The 19,701-nt window shown below is 43.8% G+C and overlaps 1 long non-coding RNA gene across 1 annotated transcript in view; it reads left to right on the top strand.

Annotated features, from left to right (window-relative positions):
- The window catches only part of LOC125963357 (uncharacterized), a 711,957-nt gene that overhangs the window by 366,373 nt on the left and 325,883 nt on the right, over positions 1-19,701 (top strand). The window contains exon 2 of the long non-coding RNA XR_007475217.1: positions 4,578-4,603. This is a non-coding gene — a long non-coding RNA (uncharacterized LOC125963357). The remainder of the gene's footprint in view (positions 1-4,577; positions 4,604-19,701) is intronic.

Genomic DNA, 19,701 nt, shown 5'->3' with positions numbered 1-19,701 from the left:
TAAGCAAGCATAAGTTGGTTTTCTAAATTTGAGACACTGTTCTCTTTTGTAATCCAGTTCCTGTGTAGCAAGGTTTACATTCCGTGTATTAGTGATATCTTATGATGTTTCTTTTTCTGTGTGACTTATTTCAGTTAGAATCGTCATACCTGAATCCACTCAGTATGCTGTTACGGGCCTGATGACATAGATTTCATTGCTGAGTGATATTGCATTTTACGTAAGTACCACAACTTCTTTATCCATTTTTCACTTTCTGCGATATTGAACCTGTCCCGTAAAAGAGTTTCTTGTAAACAGAGCCGTCCCAAACTTTGGGGTGGCTGTGTCTTTTTGATTTTAATTTCCCTAAGCTATAGGACCATAAGTGGAAGTGCCCTAGGCTCTGTTGCTTTGTTTTTTAGATGTTTCAGGAAACACCATACACTTCTCCCCTGTGGCTGCTGGCAATTTACATCCCACCCATCAGCATAACAAGGCTCCCAGTTCTCCATGGCCTGTCCTGCCTTTCTGGATTTTACACTTTTTTCAGATGGCCCTTTTGACGGGGGGAAGTGTGACTTCATTGTAGTGCAGATTTCCTTTGCAAGCTTGCTTGGTTGGCCAAAAAGGGCGTATGCGTTTTTTCCGGAAAAAACGCATACGCCCTTTTTGGCCAAGTGCATCATTGTCGACGTTCTGCCTCTTTTCCTATGCTTTAAATGCAATTCCAGTCTACCTCCTGAAATCGGTTTCCTGCAATTCTGCCCCGCTTTCAAGTCCTCTTGGCAGCCTTACTTCAGTATATTTTTGGACGATAGCTGTCATTTATAACTCTGCAGGTTTGTGAATTACAGTGCCCGTGCGCCCCTTTCTTCAACTCGCTTTCTTGTGAGCTGGCCGCAACACCGCAGGATTGCTTCAGGCCCTAATCTGGTTCCGGCACGGCACGCTGAGCCTTTGGTTAATTCCTCTTCCTGGTGGGAAATGAGAGTTAAATTTGCCCATCCAAACACCTCCAGCTAGTCTCTCATTTGTTCTCCCTATTCCTGTTCATCTTCCGCAGAAATTGCAAACTGGGCCAAACAGGAGGTTAAAGGCACTGACTCTCCAAGTCGGGAGAGTGTTAGTTAAGCATCTGGAATGTTGCACCCGAGTACCAGGGGACGAAAACTGAGACATATTTGAACCCGTCTCCCGATCACACGGTTGATCATACTCTGGGTTCCACATGCATGTTTTAGCTGAAGGAAGAATCCCTTAAACCTGAGGAGTTGAGACCCGTGGAATGGGTACCATGCAATATGACTTCAAAGGGTCTTCATTTGCTCACCGAACCTCTCCAATCCTATCACTGCTGTGTTTATGCCCCTGTACACACACATGATTCTCTTTCGGAGACATAGCAATCCATAGGTTTTAAGATACTTACTAGTCAGGTACATTCTCAAGCGTTTAATATGGGGTGTTGAGTCCATTTCGTTGAGCAATGAGTAGCTCTTGTCTATTACATATTTGGCTTAAGGAACTTTATCTGTGCTCATTTCAATCTCTGGTTTTATGCAGCACCCCAGCTCCCCTTTCCCCTTAAGCAAGCATAAGTTGGTTTTCTAAATTTGAGACCCTGTTCTGTTTTGTAATTCAGTTCCTGTGTAGCCAAGTTTACATTCCGTGTATCAGTGATATCTTATGATGTTTCTTTTTCTGTGTGACTTATTTCAGTTAGAATCATCATACCTGAATCCACTCATTATGCTGCTACGGGCCTGATGACATACATTTCATTTCTGAGTGATATTGCATTGTACGTAAGTACCACAACTTTTTTATCCATTTTTCACTTTCTGTGGTATTGAACTTGTAACGTAAACGTGGTTCCGGTAAACAGAGCCATTCCAAACTTTGGGGTGGCTGTGTCTTTTTGATTTTAATAACCCTAAGCTATAGGACCATAAGTGGAAGTGCCCTAGGCTCTGATGCTTTGTTTTTTAGATGTTTCAGGAAACACCATACACTTCTCCAGAGTGGCTGTTGACAATTTACATCCCGCCCATCAGCACAACAAGGTTCCCAGTTCTCCATGGCCTCTCCTGCCTTTCTGGATTTTACACTTTTTTTGAGATGGCCCTTTTGACCGGGGGGATGTGAGACTTCATTGTAGTGCAGATTTCCTTTGCAAGCTTGCTTGGTTGGCCAAAAAGTGCGTATGCGTTTTTTCCTGAATATATTCAGGAAAAAACGCATACGCCCTTTTTGGCCAAGTGCATCATTGTCGACGTTCTGCCTCTTTTCCTATGCTTTAAATGCAATTCCAGTCTGCTTACTGAAATCAGTTTCCTGCAATTCTGCCCCGCTTTCAAGTCCTCTTGGCAGCCTTACTTCAGTATATTTTTGGACGATAGCTGTCATTTATAACGCTGCAGGTTTGTTAATTACAGTGCCCCTGAGCTCCTTTCTTCAACTCGCTTTCTTGTGAGCTGGCTGCAACACCGCAGGATTGCTTCAGTCCCTAATCTGGGTCCGGCACGGCACTCTGAGCCTTTGGTTAATTCCTTTTCCTGGTGGGAAATGAGAGTTAAATTTGCCCGTCCAGACACCTCCAGCTAGTCTCTCATTGGTTCTCCCTATTCCTGTTCATCTTCCGCAGAAATTGCAAACTGGGCCAAACAGGAAGTTAAAGGCACTGACTCTCCAAGTCGGGAGAGTGTTAGTAAAGCATCTGGAATGTTGCACCCGAGTACCAGGGGACGAGAACTGAGACATATTGGAACACGTAGCCATATCACATGGTTGATCATAGTCTGGGTTCCACATGCATGATTTAGCTGAAGGAAGAATCCCTTAAACCTGGAGAGTTGAGACCCGTGGAATGGGTACCATGCAGTATGATTTCAAAGGGTCTTCATTTGCTCACCGAACCTCTCCAATCCTATCATTGCTGTGTTTCTACCATTGTACACACGCTTGATTCTCTTTTGGAGACATAGCAATCCATAAGTTTTAAGATACTTACTAGTCAGCCACATTGTTAGGCGTTTAATATGGGGTGTTGAGCCCATTTCGTTGAGCAAGGAGTAGCTCTTGTCTATTACATATTTGGCTTAAGGAACTTTATCTGTGCTCATTTCAATCTCTGCTTTTATGCAGCACCCCAACTCACCTTTCCCCTTAAGCAAGCATAAGTTGGTTTTCTAAATTTGAGACCCTGTTCTCTTTTGTAATCCAGTTCCTGTGTAGCCAAGTTTACATTCCGTGTATTAGTGATATCTTATGATGTTTCTTTTTCTGTGTGACTTATATCAGTTAGAATCATCATACCTGAATCCACTCATTATGCTGCTACGGGGCTGATGACATAGATTTCATTCCTGAGTGATATTGCATTGTACGTAAGTACCACAACTTCTTTATCCGTTTTTCGCTTTCTGCGATATTGAACTTGTACCGTAAACGAGGTTCTTGTCAACAGAGCCGTCCCAAACTTTGGGGTGGCTGTGTCTTTTTGATTTTAATTTCCCTAAACTATAGGACCATAAGTGGAAATGCCCTAGGCTCTGTTGCTTTGTTTTTTAGATGTTTCAGGAAGCACCATACACTTCTCCAGAGTGGCTGTTGGCAATTTACATCCCGCCCATCAGCATAACAAGGCTCCCAGTTCTCCATGGCCTGTCCTGCCTTTCTGGATTTTACACTTTTTTCAGATGTCCCTTTTGACCGGGGGGAAGTGAGACTTCATTGTAGTGCAGATTTCCTTTGCAAGCTTGCTTGGTTGTACAAAGAGGGCGTATGCATTTTTTCCTGAATATATTCAGGAAAAAACGCATACGCCCTTTTTGGCCAAGTGCATCATTGTCGAAGTTCTGCCTCTTTTCCTATGCTTTAAATGCAATTCCAGTCTACCTCCTGAAATCGGTTTCCTACAATTCTGCCCGGCTTTCAAGTCCTCTTGGCAGCCTTACTTCAGTGTATTTTTGGACTATAGCTGTCATTTATAACTCTGCAGGTTTGTGAATTACAGTGCCCCTGAGCTCCTTTCTTCAACTCGCTTTCTTGTGAGCTGGCCGCAACACCCCAGTATTGTTTCAGTCCCTAATCCGGTTTTGGCATGGCATGCTGAGCCTTTGGTTAATTCCTCTTCCTGGTTGGAAATGAGAGTTAAATTTGCCCGTCCAGACACCTCCAGCTAGTCTCTCATTGGTTCTCCCTATTCCTGTTCATCTTCCGTGGAATTTGCAAACTGGGTCAAACAGGAGGTTAAAGGCACTGACTCTCCAAGTCAGGAGAGTGTGAGTAAAGCGTCTGGAATGTTGCATCCGAGTACCAGGGGATGAGAACTGAGACATTGGAACACGTCTCCCGATCACACGGTTGATCATACTGTGGTTTCTACATGCATGTTTTAGCTGAAGGAAGAATCCCTTAAACCTGGAGAGTTGAGACCCGTGGAATGGGTACCATGCAATATGACTTCAAAGGGTCTTCATTTGCTCACCGAACCTCTCCAACCCTAACACTGCTGCATTTATGCCCCTGTACACACGCTTGATTCTCTTTCAGAGACATAACAATCCATAGCTTTTAAGATATTTACTAGTCAGGTACATTCTTAGGCGTTTAATATGCGGTGTTGAGTCCATTTCGTTGAGCAAGGAGTAGATCTTGTCTATTCCATATTTGGCTTAAGGAACTTTATCTGTGCTCATTTCAATCTCTGGTTTTATGCAGCACCCCAACTCACCTTTCCCCTTAAGCAAGCATAAGTTGGTTTTCTAAATTTGAGACCCTGTTCTGTTTTGTAATTCAGTTCCTGTGTAGCCAAGTTTACATTCCGTGTATTAGTGATATCTTATGATGTTTCTTTTTCTGTGTGACTTATTTCAGTTAGAATCAACATACCTGAATCCACTCAGTATGCTGCTACGGGCCTGATGACATAGATTTCATTGCTGAGTGATATTGTATTGTAGGTAAGTACCACAACTTCTTTGTCCATTTTTCACTTTCTGCGATATTGAACTTGTACCGTAAACGAGGTTTTTGTAAACAGAGCCATCCGAAACTTTTGGGTGGCTGTGTCTTTTTGATTTTAATTTCCCTAAGCTATAGGACCATAAGTGGAAGTGCCCTAGGCTCTGTTCATGTGTTTTTTAGATGTTTCAGGAAGCACCATACACTTCTCTCGAGTGGCTGTTGGCAATTTACATCCCGCCCATCAGCATAACAAGGCTCCCAGTTCTCCATGGCCTGTCCTGCCTTTCTGGATTTTACAATTTTTTCAGATGGCCCTTTTGACCGGGGGGAAGTGAGACTTCATTGTACTGCAGATTTCCTTTGCAAGCTTGCTTGTTTCGCCAAAAAGGGCGTATGCGTTTTTTCCTGAATATATTCAGGAAAAAACGCATACACCCTTTTTGGCCAAGTGTATGATTGTCGAAGTTCTGCCTCTTTTACTATGCTTTAAATGCAATTCCAGTGTACCTCCTGAAATCGGTTTCCTGCAATTCTGCCCCGCTTTCAAGTCCTCTTGGCAGCCTTACTTCAGTATATTTTTGGAGGATAGCTGTCATTTATAACTCTGCAGGTTTGTGAATTACAGTGCCCCTGAGCTCCTTTCTTCAACTCGCTTTCTTGTGAGCTGGCCGCAACACCGCAGGATTGCTTCAGGTCCTAATCTGGTTCCGGCACGGCACGCTGAGCCCTTGGTTAATTCCTCTACCTGGTGGGAAATGAGAGTGAAATTTGTCCGTCCAGACACCTCCAGCTTGTCTCTCATTGGTCCTCCCTATTCCTGTTCATTTTCTGCAGAAATTGCAAACTGGGCCAAACAGGAGGTTAAAGGCACTGACTCTCCATGTTGGGAGAGTGTTAGTAAAGCGTCTGGAATGTTGCACCCGAGTACCAGGGGACGAAAACAGAGATATATTTGAACACGTCTCCTGATCACACGATTGATCATACTCTGGGTTCCACATGCATCTTTCAGCTGAAGGAAGAATCCCTTAAACCTGGAGAGTTGAGACCCGTGGAATGGGTACCATGCAATATGACTTCAAAGGGTCTTCGTTTGCTCACCGAACCTCTCCAATCCTATCACTGCTGCATTTATGCCCCTGTACACATGCTTGATTCTCTTTCAGAGACATAGCAATCCATAGGTTTTAAGATACTTACTAGTCAGGTACATTCTTAGGCGTTTAATATGGGGTGTTGAGTCCATTTCGTTGAGCAAGGAGTAGCTCTTGTCTATTACATATTTGGCTTAAGGAACTTTATCTGTGCTCATTTCAATCTCTGGTTTTATGCAGCACCCCAACTCACCTTTCCCCTTAAGCAAGCATAAGTTGGTATTCTAAATTTGAGACCCTGTTCTGTTATGTAATCCAGTTCCTCTGTAGCCAAGTTTACATTCCGTGTATTAGTGATATCTTATGATGTTTCTTTTTCTGTGTGACTCATTTCAGTTAGAATCATCATACTTGAACCCACTCATTTTCTGCTACGGGCCTGATGACATAGATTTCATTGCTGAGTGATATTGCATTGTACGTAAGTACCACAAATTCTTTATCCACGTTTCACTTTCTGCGATATTGAACTTGTACCATAAATGAGGTTCTTGTAAACAGAGCCGTCCCAAACTTTTGGGTGGCTGTGTCTTTCTGATTTTAATTTCCCTAAGCTATAGGACCATAAGTGGAAGTGCCCTAGGTTCTGTTGCTTTGGTTTTTTTTTTTATATGTTTCAGGAAACAGCATACACTTCTCCCCAGTGGCTGTTGGCAGTTTACATCCCGCCCCTCAGCATAACAAGGCTCCCAGTTCTCCATGGCCTGTCCTGCCTTTCTGGATTTTACCCTTTTTCAGATGGCCCTTTGGACCGGGTGGAAGTGAGACTTCATTGTAGTGCAGATTTGCTTTGCAAGCTTGCTTGGTTGGCCAAAAAGGGCGTATGCGTTTTTTCCTGAATATATTCAGGAAAAAACGCATACGCCCTTTTTGGCCAAGTGCATCATTGTGGACGTTCTGCCTCTTTCCTACGCTTTAAATGCAATTCCAGTGTACCTCCTGAAATCGGTTTCCTGCAATTCTGCCCCGCTTTCAAGTCCTCTTGGCAGCCTTACTACAGTATATTTTTGGACGCTAGCTGTCATTTATAACTCTGCAGGTTTGTGAATTACAGTGCCCCTGAGCTCCTTTCTTCAACTCGCTTTCTTGTGAGCTGGCCGCAACACCGCAGGATTGCTTCAGGCCCTAATCTGGTTCCGGCACGGCCCGCTGAGCCTTTGGTTAATTCCTCTTCCTGGTGGGAAATGAGAGTTAAATTTGCCCGTCCAGACACCTCCAGCTAGTCTCTCATTGGTTCTCCCTATTCCTGTTCATCTTCCGCGGAATTTGCAAACTGGGCCAAACAGGATGTTAAAGGCTCTGACTCTCCAAGTCGGGAGAGTGTTAGTAAAGCGTCTGGAATGTTGCACCCGAGTACCAGGGGACGAAAACTGAGACATATTTGAACACGTCTCCCGATGACACGGTTGATCATACTCTGGGTTCCACATGCATGTTTCAGCTGAAGGAAGAATCCCTTAAACCTGGAGAGTTGAGACCCGTGGAATGGGTACCATGCAATATGACTTCAAAGGGTCTTCATTTGCTCACTGAACCTCTCCAATCCTATCACTGCTGCGTTTATGCCCCTGTACACACGCTTGATTCTCTTCCAGAGACATAGCGATCCATAGGTTTTAAGATACTTACTAGTCAGTTACATTCTTAGGCGTTTAATATGGGGTGTTGTGTCCATTTCGTTGAGCAAGGAGTAGCTCTTGTCTATTACGTATTTGGCTTAAGGAACTTTATCTGTGCTCATTTCAATCTCTGGTTTTATGCAGCACCCCAACTCACCTTTCCCCTTAAGCAAGCATAAGTTGATTTTCTACATTTGAGACCCTGTTCTGTTTTGTAATCCAGTTCCTGTGTAGCCAAGTTTACATTCCGTGTATTAGTGATATCTTATGATGTTTCTTTTTCTGTGTGACTTATTTCAGTTAGAATCATCATACCTGAATCCACTCATTATGGTGCTACGGGCCTGATGACATAGATTTCATTGCTGAGTGATATTACATTCTACGTAAGTACCACAACTTCTTTATCCAGTTTTCACTTTCTGCGATATTGAACTTGCACCGTAAACGAGGTTCTTGTAAACAGAGCCGTCCCAAACTTTGGGGTGCTGTGTCTTTTTGACTTTAATTTCCCTAAGCTATAGGACCATAAGTGGAAGTGCCCTAGACTCTGTTGCTTTGTTTTTTAGATGTTTCAGGAAACACCATACACTTCTCCCGAGTGGCTGTTGGCAATTTACATCCCGCCCGTCAGCATAACAAGGCTCCCAGTTCTCCATGGCCTGTCCTGCCTTTCTGGATTTTACACTTTTTTCACATGGCCCTTTTGACCGGGGGGAAGTGAGACTTCATTGTAGTGCAGATTTCCTTTGCAAGCTTGCTTGGTTGGCCAAAAAGGGCGTATGCGTTTTTTCCTGAATATATTCAGGAAAAAACGCATACGCCCTTTTTGGCCAAGTGTATGATTGTCGAAGTTCTGCCTCTTTTACTATGCTTTAAATGCAATTCCAGTGTACCTCCTGAAATCGGTTTCCTGCAATTCTGCCCCGCTTTCAAGTCCTCTTGGCAGCCTTACTTCAGTATATTTTCGGACGACAGCTGTCCTTTATAACTCTGCAGGTTTGTGAATTACAGTGCCCCTGAGCTCCTTTCTTCAACTCGCTTTCTTGTGAGCTGGCCGCAACACCGCAGGATTGCTTCAGGCCCTAATCTGGTTCTGGTACGTTACGCTGAGCCTTTGGTTAATTCCTCTTCCTGGTGGGAAATGAGAGTTAAATTTGCCCATCCAGACACCTCCAGCTAGTCTCTCATTGGTTCTCCCTATTCCTGTTCATCCTCCACAGAAATTGAAAACTGGGCCTAACAGGAGGTTAAAGGCACTGACTCTCCAAGTCGGCAGAGTGTTAGTAAAGCGTCTGGAATGTTGCACCCGAGTACCAGGGGACGAGAACTGAGACATATTGGAACACATCTCCCGATCACACGGTTGATCATACTCTGGGTTCCACATGCATGTTTTAGCTGAAGGAAGAATCCCTTAAACCTGGAGAGTTGAGACCCGTGGAATGGGTACCATGCAATATGACTTCAAAGGGTCTTCGTTTGCTCACCGAACCTCTCCAATCCTATCACTGCTGCGTTTATGCCCCTCTACACATGCTTGATTCTCTTTCGGAGACATAGCAATCCACAGATTTTAAGATATTACTAGTCAGGTACATTCTTAGGCGTTTAATATGGGGTTTTGAGTCCATTTCGTTGAGCAAGGAGTAGCTCTTTTCTATTACATATTTGGCTTAAGGAACATTATCTGTGCTCATTTCAATCTCTGGTTTTATGCAGCACCCCAACTCACCTTTCCCCTTAAGCAAGCATAAGTTTGTTTTCTAAATTTGAGACCCTGTTCTGTTTTGTAATTCAGTTCCTGAGTAGCCAAGTTTACATTCCGTGTATTAGTGATATCTTATGATGTTTCTTTTTCTGTGTGACTTATTTCAGTTAGAATCATCATACCTGAATCCACTCATTATTCTGCTATGGGCCTGATGACATAGATTTCATTGCTGAGTGATATTGCATTGTACGTAAGTACCACAACTTCTTTATCCATTTCTCACTTTCTGAGATATTGAACTTGTACCGTAAATGAGGTTCTTGTAAACAGAGCCATCCGAAACTTTGGGGTGGCTGTGTCTTTTTGATTTTAATTTCCCTAAACTATAGGACCATAAGTGGAAGTGCCCTAGGCTCTGTTGCTTTGTTTTTTAGATGTTTCAGGAAACACCATACACTTCTCCCGAGTGGCTGTTGGCAATTTACATCCCGCCCATCAGCATAACAAGGCTCCCAGTTCTCCATGGCCTGTCCTGCCTTTCTGGATTTTACACTTTTTTCAGATGGCCCTTTTGACCGGGGGGAAGTGAGACTTCATTGTAGTGCAGATTTCCTTTGCAAGCTTGCTTGGTTGGCCAAAAAGGGCATATGCGTTTTTTCCTGAATATATTCAGGAGAAAACGCATACGCCCTTTTGGCCAAGTGCATCATTGTCTACGTTCTGCCTCTTTTCCTATGCTTTAAATGCAATTCCAGTCTACGTCCTGAAATCGGTTTCCTGCAATTCTGCCCCGCTTTCAAGTCCTCTTGGCAGCCTTACTTCAGTATATTTTTGGACGATAGCTGTCATTTATAACTCTGCAGGTTTGTGAATTACAGTGCCCCTGAGCTCCTTTCTTCAACTCACTTTCTTGTGAGCTGGTCGCACACCGCATGATTGTATCAGGCCCTAATCTGGTTCCGGCATGGCACGCTGAGCCTTTGGTTAATTCCTCTTCCTGGTGGGAAATGAGAGTTAAATTTGCCCGTCCAGACACCTCCAGCTAGTCTCTCATTGGTTCTCCCTATTCCTGTTCATCTTCCGCGGAATTTGCAAACTGGGCCAAACAGGAGGTTAAAGGCACTGACTCCCCAAGTCGGGAGAGTGTTAGTAAAGCGTCTGGAATGTTGCACCCGAGTACCAGGGGACGAGAACTGGGACATATTGGAACACGTCTCCCGATCACATGGTTGATCATACGCTGGGTTCCACATGCATGTTTTAGCTGAAGGAAGAATCCCTTAAACTTGGAGTGTTGAGACCCGTGGAATGGGTTCCATGCAATGTGACTTCAAAGGGTATTCATTTGCTCACCGAACCTCTCCAATCCTATCACTGCTGCGTTTATGCCCCTGTACACACTCTTGATTCTCTTTTGGAGACATTGCAATCCATAGGTTTTAAGATACTTACTAGTCAGGTACATTCTTAGGCGTTTAATATGGGGTGTTGAGTCCATTACGTTGAACAAGGAGTAGCTCTTGTGTATTCCATATTTGGCTTAAGGAACTTTATCTGTGCTCATTTCAATCTCTGGTTTTATGCAGCACCCCAACTCACCTTTCCCCTTAAGCAAGTATAAGTTAGTTTTCTAAATTTGAGACCCTGTTCTGTTTTGTAATTCAGTTCCTGTGTAGCCAAGTTTACATTCCATTTATTAGTGATATCTTATGATGTTTCTTTTTCTGTGTGACTTATTTCAGTTAGAATCATCATACCTGAATCCACTCATTATGCTGCTACGGGCCTGATGACATAGATTTCATTGCTGAGTGATATTGCATTGTACATATGTACCACAACTTCTTTATCCATTTTTTGCTTTCTGCGATATTGTACTTGTACCGTAAATGAGGTTCTTGTTAAGAGAGCCGTCCCAAACTTTGGGGTGGCTGTGTCTTTTTGATTTTAATTTCCCTAAGCTGTAGGACCATAAGTGGAAGTGCCCTAGGCTCTCTTGCTTTGTTTTTTAGCTGTTTCAGGAAACACCATACACTTCTCTCGAGTGGCTGTTGGCAATTTACATCCAGCCCATCAGCATAACAAGGCTCCCAGTTCTCCATGGCCTGTCCTGCCTTTCTGGATTTTACACTTTTTTCAGATGGCCCTTTTGACCGGGGGGAAGTGAGACTTCATTGTAGTGCAGATTTCCTTTGCAAGCTTGCTTGGTTGGCCAAAAAGGGCGTATGCGTTTTTTCCTGAATATATTCAGGAAAAAACGCATACGCCCTTTTTGGCCAAGTGCATCATTGTCGATGTTCTGCCTCTTTTCCTATGCTTTAAATGCAATTCCAGTGTCCCTCCTGAAATCGATTTCCTGCAATTCTGCCCCGCTTTGAAGTCCTCTTGGCAGCCTTACTTCATTATATTTTTGGACGATAGCTGTCATTTATAACTCTGCAGGTGTGTGAATTACAGTGCCCCTGAGCTCCTTTCTTCAACTCGCTTTCTTGTGAGCTGGCCGCAACACCGCAGGATTGCTTCAGGCCCTAATCTGGTTCCGGCACGGCACGCTGAGCCTTTGGTTAATTCCTCTTCCTGGTGGGAAATGAGAGTTAAATTTGCCCATCCAGACACCTCCAGCTAGTCTCTCATTGGTTCTCCCTATTCCTGTTCATCCTCCACAGAAATTGAAAACTGGGCCTAACAGGAGGTTAAAGGCACTGACTCTCCAAGTCGGCAGAGTGTTAGTAAAGCGTCTGGAATGTTGCACCCGAGTACCAGGGGACGAGAACTGAGACATATTGGAACACATCTCCCGATCACACGGTTGATCATACTCTGGGTTCCACATGCATGTTTTAGCTGAAGGAAGAATCCCTTAAACCTGGAGAGTTGAGACCCGTGGAATGGGTACCATGCAATATGACTTCAAAGGGTCTTCGTTTGCTCACCGAACCTCTCCAATCCTATCACTGCTGCGTTTATGCCCCTCTACACATGCTTGATTCTCTTTCGGAGACATAGCAATCCACAGATTTTAAGATATTACTAGTCAGGTACATTCTTAGGCGTTTAATATGGGGTTTTGAGTCCATTTCGTTGAGCAAGGAGTAGCTCTTTTCTATTACATATTTGGCTTAAGGAACATTATCTGTGCTCATTTCAATCTCTGGTTTTATGCAGCACCCCAACTCACCTTTCCCCTTAAGCAAGCATAAGTTTGTTTTCTAAATTTGAGACCCTGTTCTGTTTTGTAATTCAGTTCCTGAGTAGCCAAGTTTACATTCCGTGTATTAGTGATATCTTATGATGTTTCTTTTTCTGTGTGACTTATTTCAGTTAGAATCATCATACCTGAATCCACTCATTATTCTGCTATGGGCCTGATGACATAGATTTCATTGCTGAGTGATATTGCATTGTACGTAAGTACCACAACTTCTTTATCCATTTCTCACTTTCTGAGATATTGAACTTGTACCGTAAATGAGGTTCTTGTAAACAGAGCCATCCGAAACTTTGGGGTGGCTGTGTCTTTTTGATTTTAATTTCCCTAAACTATAGGACCATAAGTGGAAGTGCCCTAGGCTCTGTTGCTTTGTTTTTTAGATGTTTCAGGAAACACCATACACTTCTCCCGAGTGGCTGTTGGCAATTTACATCCCGCCCATCAGCATAACAAGGCTCCCAGTTCTCCATGGCCTGTCCTGCCTTTCTGGATTTTACACTTTTTTCAGATGGCCCTTTTGACCGGGGGGAAGTGAGACTTCATTGTAGTGCAAATTTCCTTTGCAAGCTTGCTTGGTTGGCCAAAAAGGGCATATGCGTTTTTTCCTGAATATATTCAGGAGAAAACGCATACGCCCTTTTGGCCAAGTGCATCATTGTCTACGTTCTGCCTCTTTTCCTATGCTTTAAATGCAATTCCAGTCTACGTCCTGAAATCGGTTTCCTGCAATTCTGCCCCGCTTTCAAGTCCTCTTGGCAGCCTTACTTCAGTATATTTTTGGACGATAGCTGTCATTTATAACTCTGCAGGTTTGTGAATTACAGTGCCCCTGAGCTCCTTTCTTCAACTCACTTTCTTGTGAGCTGGTCGCACACCGCATGATTGTATCAGGCCCTAATCTGGTTCCGGCATGGCACGCTGAGCCTTCGGTTAATTCCTCTTCCTGGTGGGAAATGAGAGTTAAATTTGCCCGTCCAGACACCTCCAGCTAGTCTCTCATTGGTTCTCCCTATTCCTGTTCATCTTCCGCGGAATTTGCAAACTGGGCCAAACAGGAGGTTAAAGGCACTGACTCCCCAAGTCGGGAGAGTGTTAGTAAAGCGTCTGGAATGTTGCACCCGAGTACCAGGGGACGAGAACTGGGACATATTGGAACACGTCTCCCGATCACATGGTTGATCATACGCTGGGTTCCACATGCATGTTTTAGCTGAAGGAAGAATCCCTTAAACCTGGAGTGTTGAGACCCGTGGAATGGGTTCCATGCAATGTGACTTCAAAGGGTATTCATTTGCTCACCGAACCTCTCCAATCCTATCACTGCTGCGTTTATGCCCCTGTACACACTCTTGATTCACTTTTGGAGACATAGCAATCCATAGGTTTTAAGATACTTACTAGTCAGGTACATTCTTAGGCGTTTAATATGGGGTGTTGAGTCCATTTCGTTGAACAAGGAGTAGCTCTTGTGTATTCCATATTTGGCTTAAGGAACTTTATCTGTGCTGATTTCAATCTCTGGTTTTATGCAGCACCCCAACTCACCTTTCCCCTTAAGCAAGCATAAGTTCGTTTTACAAATTTGAGACCCTGTTCTGTTTTGTAATCCAGTTCCTTTGTTGCCAAGTTTACATTCCGTGTATTAGTGATATCTTATGATGTTTCTTTTTCTGTGTGACTTATTTCAGTTAGAATCATCATACCTGAATCCACTCATTATGCTTTTATGGGCCTGATGACATAGATTTCATTGCTGAGTGATATTGCATTGTACGTAAGTACCACAACTTCTGTATCCATTTTTCACTTTCTGTGAAATTGAACTTGTACCGTAAATGAGGTTCTTGTAAACAGAGCCTTCCCAAACTTTGGGGTGGCTGTGTCTTTTTGATTTTAATTTCCCTAAGCTATAGGACCATAAGTGGAAGTGCCCTAGGCTCTGTTGCTTTGTTTTTTAGATGTTTCAGAAAACACCATACACTTCTCCCGAGTGGCTGTTGGCAATTTACATCCCGCCCATCAGCATAACAAGGCTCCCAGTTCTCCATGGCCTGTCCTGCCTTTCTGGATTTTACACTTTTTTCAGATGGCCCTTTTGACCGGGGGGAAGTGAGACTTCATTGTAGTGCAGATTTCCTTGGCAAGCTTGCTTGGTTGGCCAAAACGGGCGTATGCGTTTTTTCCTGAATATATTCAGGAAAAAACGCATACGCCCTTTTTGGCCAAGTGCATCATTGTCGACATTCTGCCTCTTTTCCTATGATTTAAATGCAATTCCAGTCTACCTATTGAAATCGGTTTCCTGCAATTCTGCCCCGCTTTCAACTCCTCTTGGCAGCCTTACTTCAGTATATTTTTGGACGATAGCTGTCATTTATAACTCTGCAGGTTTGTGAATTACAGTGCCCCTGAGCTCCTTTCTTCAACTCGCTTTCTTGTGAGCTGGCCGCAACACCGCAGGATTGCTTCAGGCCCTAATCTGGTTCTGGCACGTCACGCTGAGCCTTTGGTTAATTCCTCTTCCTGGTGGGAAATGAGAGTTAAATTTGCCCGTCCAGACACCTCCAGCTAGTCTCTCATTGGTTCTCCCTATTCCTGTTCATCCTCCACAGAAATTGCAAACTGGGCCAAACAGGAGGTTAAAGGCACTGACTCTCCAAGTCGGGAGAGTTTTAGTTAAGCTTCTGGAATGTTGCACCCGAGTACCAGGGGACGAGAACTGAGATATATTGGAACACATCTCCCGATCACACGGTTGATCATACTCTGGGTTCCACATGCATGTTTTAGCTGAAGGAAGAATCCCTTAAACCTGGAGAGTTGAGACCCGTGGAATGGGTACCATGCAATATGACTTCAAAGGGTCTTCGTTTGCTCACCGAACCTCTCCAATCCTATCACTGCTGCGTTTATGCCCCTGTACACATGCTTGATTCTCTTTCAGAGACATAGCAATCCATAGATTTTAATATATTACTAGTCAGGTACATTCTTAGGCATTTAATATGGGGTTTTGAGTCCATTTCGTTGAGCAAGGAGTAGCTTTTGTCTATTACATATTTGGCTTAAGGAACATTATCTGTGCTCATTTCAATCTCTGGTTTTATGCAGCACCCCAACTCACCTTTCCCCTTGAGCAAGCATAAGTTGGTTTTCTAAATTTGAGACCCTGTTCTGTTTTGTAATTCAGTTCCTGAGTAGCCAAGTTTACATTCCGTGTATTAGTGATATCTTATGATGTTTCTTTTTCTGTGTGACTTATTTCAGTTAGAATCATCGTACCTGAATCCACTCATTATGCTGCTACGGGCCTGATGACATAGATTTCATTGCTGAGTGATATTGCATTGTACGTAAGTACCACAACTTCTGTATCCATTTCTCACTTTCTGAGATATTGAACTTGTACCATAAACGAGGTTCTTGTAAACAGAGCCATCCCAAACTTTGGGGTTGCTGTGTCTTTTTGATTTTAATTTCCCTAAGCTATAGGACCATAAGTGGAAGTGCCCTAGGCTCTGTTGCTTTGTTTTTTAGATGTTTCAGCAAACACCATACACTTCTCCCGAGTGGCTGTTGGCAATTTACATCCCGCCCATCAGCATAACAAGGCTCCCAGTTCTCCATGGCCTGTTCTGCCTTTCTGGATTTTACACTTTTTTCAGATGGCCCTTTTGACCGGGGGGGAAGTGAGACTTCATTGTAGTGCAGATTTCCTTTGCAAGCTTGCTTGGTTGGCCAAAAAGGGCGTATGCGTTTTTTCCTGAATATATTCAGGAGAAAACGCATATGCACTTTTGGCCAAGTGCATCATTGTCGACGTTCTGCCCCTTTTGCTATGCTTTAAATGCAATTCCAGTCTACCTCCTGAAATCGGTTTCCTGCAATTCGGCCCCGCTTTCAAGTCCTCTTGGCAGCCTTACTTCAGTATATTTTTGGACGATAGCTGTCATTTATAACTCTGCAGGTTTGTGAATTACAGTGCCCCTGAGCTCCTTTCTTCAACTCGCTTTCTTGTCAGCTGGCCGCAACACCGCAGGATTGCTTCAGTCCCTAATCTGGTTCCGGCACGGCAGGCTGAGCCTTTGGTTAATTCCTCTTCCTGGTGGGAAATGAGAGTTAAATTTTCCCATCCAGACACCTCCAGCTAGTCTCTCATTGGTTCACCCTATTCCTGTTCATCGTCCGCGGAATTTGCAAACTGGGCCAATCAGGAGGTTAAAGGCACTGACTCTCCAAGTCGGGAGAGTGTTAGTTAAGCTTCTGGAATGTTGCACCCGAGTACCAGGGGACGAGAACTGAGACATATTGGAACACATCTCCTGATCACACGGTTGATCATACTCTGGGTTCCACATGCATGTTTTAGCTGAAGGAAGAATCCCTTAAACCTGGAGAGTTGAGACCCGTGGAATGGGTACTATGCAATATGATTTCAAAGGGTCTTCATTTGCTCACCGAACCTCTCCAATCCTATCACTGCTGCATTTATGCCCCTGTACACACGCTTCATTCTCTTTCGGAGACATAGCAATCCATAGGTTTTAAGATACTTACTAGTCAGGTACATTCTTAGGCGTTTAGTATGGGGTGTTGAGTCCATTTCGTTGAGCAAGGAGTAGCTCTTGTCTATTACGTATTTGCCTTAAGGAACTTTATCTGTGCTCATTTCAATCTCTGGTTTTATGCAGCATCCCAACTCACCTTTCCCCTTAAGCAAGCATAAGTTACTTTTCTAAATTTGAGACACTGTTCTGTTTTGTAATCCAGTTCCTGTGTAGCCAAGTTTACATTCCGTGTATTTTTTATATCTTATGATGTTTCTTTTTCTGTGTGACTGATTTCAGTTAGAATCATCATACCTGAATCCACTCATTATGGTGCTACGGGCCTGATGACATAGATTTCATTGCTGAGTGATATTACATTCTACGTAAGTACCACAACTTCTTTATCCAGTTTTCACTTTCTGCGATATTGAACTTGCACCGTAAACGAGGTTCTTGTAAACAGAGCCGTCCCAAACTTTGGGGTGGCTGTGTCTTTTTTTTTTTTTTTTTTTTTTTTTGCGGTACACGGACCTCTCACCGCCATGGCCTCTCCCGCTGCGGAGCACAGGCTCCGGACGCACAGGCCCAGCGGCCACGGCTCACGGGCCCAGCCGCCCCGCGGCACGCACGATCCTCCCGGACCGGGGCACGAACCCGTGTCCCCTGCATCGGCAGGCAGACTCTCAACCACTGCGCAACCAGGGAAGCCCAAGGCTGTCTCTTTTTGATTTTAATTTCCCTAAGGTATAGGACCATAAGTGGAAGTGCCCTAGGCTCTGTTGCTTTGTTTTTTAGATGTTTCAGGAAACACCATACACTTCTCCCAAGTGGCTGTTGCCAATTTACATCCCGCCCACCAGCATAACAAGGCTCCCAGATCTCCATGGCCTGTCCTGCCTTTCTGGATTTTACACTTTTTTCAGATGGCCCTTTTGACCGGGGGGAAGTGAGACTTCATTGTAGTGCAGATTTCCTTTGCAAGCTTGCTTGTTTGGCCAAAAAGGGCGTATGCGTTTTTTCCTGAATGTATTCAGGAAAAAACGCATACGCCCTTTTTGGCCAAGTGCATCATTGTCGACGTTCTACTTCTTTTCTTATGCTTTAAAAGCAATTCCAGTCTACCTCCTGAAATCGGTTTCCTGCAATTCTGCCCCGCTTTCAAGTCCTCTTGGCAGCCTTACTTCAGTATATTTTTGGACGATATCTGTCATTTATAACTCTGCAGGTTTGTGAATTACAGTGCCCCTGAGCTCCTTTCTTCAACTCGCTTTCTTGTGAGCTGGCCGCAACACCGCAGGATTGCTTCAGGCCCTAATCTGGTTCCGGCACGTCAAGCTGAGCCTTTGGTTAATTCCTCTTCCTGGTGGGAAATGGGAGTTAAATTTGCCCGTCCAGACACCTCCAGCTAGTCTCTCATTGGTTCTCCCTATTCTTGTACATCTTCCACGCAATTTGCAAACTGGGCCAAATAGGAGGTTAAAGGCACTGACTCTCCAAGTCGGGAGAGTGTTAGTAAAGCGTCTGGAATGTGGCACCCGAGTACCAGGGGATGAGAACTGAGACATATTTCAACACGTCTCCCGATCACACGGTTGATCATACTCTGGGTTCCACATGCATGTTTTAGCTGAAGGAAGAATCCCTTAAACCTGGAGAGTTGAGACCTGTGGAATGGGTACCATGCAATATGACTTCAAAGAGTCTTCATTAGCTCACCGAACCTCTCCAATCCTCTCACTGCTGCGTTTATGCCACTGTACTTACGATTGATTCTCTTTCAGAGACATAGCAATCCATAGGTTTTAAGATACTTACTAGTCAGGTACATTATTAGGCGTTTAATATGGGGTTTTGACTCCATTTCGTTGAGCAAGGAGTAGCTCTTGTCTATTACATATTTGACTTAAGGAACTTTATCTGTGCTCATTTCAATCTCTGGTTTTATGCAGCACCCCAACTCACCTTTCCCCTTAAGCAAGCATAAGTTGGTTTTCTAAATTTGAGACCCTCTTCTGTTTTGTAATCCAGTTCCTGTGTAGATAAGTTTACATTCCGTTTATTAGTGATATCTTATGATGTTTCTTTTTCTGTGTGACTTATTTCAGTTAGAATCATCATACCTGAATCCACTCATTATGCTTCTAAGGGCCTGATGACATAGATTTCATTGCTGAGTGATATTGCATTGTCCGTAAGTACCACAACTTCTTTATCCATTTTTCGCTTTCTGCGATATTGAACTTGTACCGTAAACGAGGTTCTTGTAAACAGAGCCGTCCCAAACTTTGGGGTGGCTGTGTCTTTTTGATTTTAATTTCCCTAAGCTATTGGACCATAAGTGGAAGTGCCCTAGGCTCTGTTGCTTTGTTTTTTAGATGTTTCAGGAAACACCATACACTTCTCCCTAGTGGCTGTTGGCAATTTACATCCAGCCCATCAGCATAACAAGGCTCCCAGTTCTCCATGGCCTGTCCTGCCTTTCTGGATTTTACACTTTTTTCAG

Source organism: Orcinus orca, unplaced genomic scaffold, assembly GCF_937001465.1.
Source record: "Orcinus orca unplaced genomic scaffold, mOrcOrc1.1 scaffold_36, whole genome shotgun sequence".
Classification (NCBI taxonomy): domain Eukaryota; kingdom Metazoa; phylum Chordata; class Mammalia; order Artiodactyla; family Delphinidae; genus Orcinus; species Orcinus orca.
Note: the sequence above shows the minus strand (reverse complement) of the source record. Positions and strands in the feature narration are given on the sequence as shown.